The 3,012-nt window shown below is 36.2% G+C and overlaps 1 long non-coding RNA gene across 1 annotated transcript in view; it reads left to right on the top strand.

Annotated features, from left to right (window-relative positions):
- The window catches only part of LOC128250887 (uncharacterized), a 6,627-nt gene extending 5,405 nt beyond the window's left edge, over window positions 1–1,222 (top strand). Inside the window, exon 2 of the long non-coding RNA XR_008266828.1 lies at window positions 1,136–1,222. This is a non-coding gene — a long non-coding RNA (uncharacterized LOC128250887). The remainder of the gene's footprint in view (window positions 1–1,135) is intronic.
- The last annotated feature ends 1,790 nt before the right edge of the window (window positions 1,223–3,012 follow it).

Here is a 3,012-nt window from a genome sequence, read left to right on the forward strand (position 1 = left end):
CGGGGAAAAAGGGGGTAATAACATTATTTAGAAGGACGCACTTCTTTTCTTGAGGAGAAGGGGGCACATGCCCCTCAGCTCCCCCCCTTGAGTCCACCCCATTCCTGAGCCAGCCGTGTTGCCCTCCTACTTCACACCCGGTGTTGGTTGGTTTACTGCCTCATAACTTGAGACCAATTAAATAAGCGCCGTACTTAAAAACAAGTACAAGGGTTGAACTTTTCTACTTAAACCCTTCAAGGTGGTGCCCCAGCATGGCCATGGTCCAATGACTGAAACAAGTGTAAAGATAAATGATAAAAGATCTCTAAATAATGATGGAAGGTAGCCTCATCCTTGAATAAAAAAAAATATGCTCTACCCCATGTATTGAGTACTTTGTCTACTTGTTAGTCAATCTAAACTCAAAATAAAACATCCATTCCTTCTCATAAAATGCATACCTTGTCTACGAAATCTGAAGAGATTCAAGTTTTACGTCCTTGTTTGATATATCTTTATCTGCTGGTGTGGGCCAGGTGTATTCTTAGCCTGTTGCTGTACTAATGGACGTTTGTCTTACTCTCAGACTATCTCTTTATAGTCAAGGACACCATTGTTTCTCTCTCTCCCCCCACACACACACACACACGTACATTGACATACGTAACATTCACATATAAGCCTATACATATATACATACATGTATATACATGCTCACATATATGTATCCATACATAAGTTATTTTTATTAATAACCAGCTGAAGCTAGAATGGCTCTTGGCCCCTGAGCCATTCTAACTTGTGCTGATTATTATTTTAAAAACACACACACACACACACACACACAAAGATATATATATATATATACTCATGTTTTGAGTCTTTTCCTGTTTGCATCACCAAATACACACACACACACACACACACATCAGTGTTTTGTGGTTGATTCAGAATAAATAAATAAAGCTGATAACCATTTCCATTTTAAATTCTTTTACATTTTTCTTCTTTTTTTCTTTTTAGATTCTATATCTTTTGCCTTTTCTTGCAAGATCTATTGAATTTTAACATTCTTTTTTTTTCTTTTTTTTTTTTGACATAGAAAACTTTCTTTTCTTTCTAAATCTATTTATTCTTTTCTCTCTGTTACCAGGAATACACAAAAACAGCTATCAATAATGTGCAAGATGCCCTTACTAAAGCAAGAAAAACTAAACAGCTTGGAAACCACATTTTTAATGTAAGTATTTTCGCTTTTTTTCTCCATTGCTATCAAACTGTTTATTTTCAATGAGATTATCACAGTTTTCCTTTTTCTTTCCCTCCGACAGTTCATCTCATCTCTTAGATATTTGTATTTCGTTTGTTTATCTTAGCTTTTTGGGCACACATTTTCAACAATGCAACCATAGTCTGCAAGGCATCAAGTCCTGCACCAATGATGGCTTAATTGTTTAACATCCTGATTACTCTGTCAAATGTAATGCATATTTATTCACACTATTTTCATAGCTTCAAGATTTCGATGATATGATTGTTTACTTCTAGGGTGACATTGTAGGATAGGTGTGAGATGTCAGGATGGTGTAGTGGTTAAGAGCGTGGGCTACTAACCCCAAGATTCCGAGTTCGATTCCAGGTAGTGACCTGAATAATAATAATAATAATAATAACATCAAAAAATACTTTAGGAACGAGAACCCAGGTTCGAAATCTCCCGAAGACACCTGATGAAGGCTGGAGGGTACATCAGCCAAAGCGTTTGTGCTAACGACAAACAAGATGATGACATATCCATCAAATGTAAATAATGTACATAATTCCTCATCTCTTAAATATAGAACTGCTTTAAGCTAGTGTTAGGAACATAAATTGTGACCAAGGTTTGGTGGAAGATTTTAATTCAGAACTTTTGAAAACAAAGCATTTGTATTACAGAGCCAGAGGCAGTTTAAGGTGGGTTTGGTATGAAAAGGGTTAAGTAGTGGGTTTATTAGTTCAAATATTCTTGGTTGCTAACAAAATTATTATTTCTACTAAGAAGCAAAGATGCTAACTGGTTTGTTTCAACAAAGCAAGGTTATTAACTGGTTTATTATTCCAACAAAGCATGGTTGCTAACTGGGTATTATTTCTAATAACTGGGGTTGCTATTTCAAACAGTCAGTTTGAAATTTAAAAACAAAAACAATTCAACTCCCCATGGTTACTGACAATTATCTGGGGGTTTTTTTAAAATATATTTTTGCTTTGTATCTTATTTGTACTTCAGTTTATACCCCTCACTCAACTCTCTCTCTCTCTCTCTCTCTCTCTGTATATTCTTCCAACAGATATAAGTATGCATGTACTTTCAACAGATGTGTGTTTGAGGCTCTGTGTGTGTATGTATGCATATGTATGTGTATGCTATTCAACAGGCATGTGTGTATGTGTATATGGAGGGGAATGCTATTCAACAAGTGTATATGTGCTCAACAGCTGAGTGATATTGTGTGTGTGTCTGTATTTTTGCATACTTTCGACCTTGGAGGTCCCAGGAAGGCCATGCGTGGAGACCCTTCCAAAGAACAACAACACAGAACAAAAAAAAAAGCCCACGAAATATGTGTTATGTGATACAAGCATATCTTTCCTTTTTCTCTTTCTTTTCTTCTCTCTCCCCTCCTCTCGTGCATGCAAGATCTGTTCCAACTCTCACACACACACACACACACACACACACACACACGTGTCTGTATGTGTCTCTCTGTACCATATGTTGGCATTACTTCTTCCTCTCTTGTGGAGCTGATCTTCCTACCATCTGTCTTATTCAGGTGCATACATGTGATTCTATCTATGCACAATGCACACGTGCATGGGGGTGGGGGGAAGAGGTGAAAGTGTGTGTGTGTGCTTGTTTTTGGGGGAGGGATTTTTTTGCTTTTTATTTTTTGTTTTTTTTTGCAAATTTCAAAATTCCAACTTCTTTGTTTTCCATCTGTTTTATTATTATTATCATTATTATTATTATTATTATTATTATTA

This window comes from Octopus bimaculoides, chromosome 26 (genome assembly GCF_001194135.2).
Source record: "Octopus bimaculoides isolate UCB-OBI-ISO-001 chromosome 26, ASM119413v2, whole genome shotgun sequence".
Lineage (NCBI taxonomy): Eukaryota > Metazoa > Mollusca > Cephalopoda > Octopoda > Octopodidae > Octopus > Octopus bimaculoides.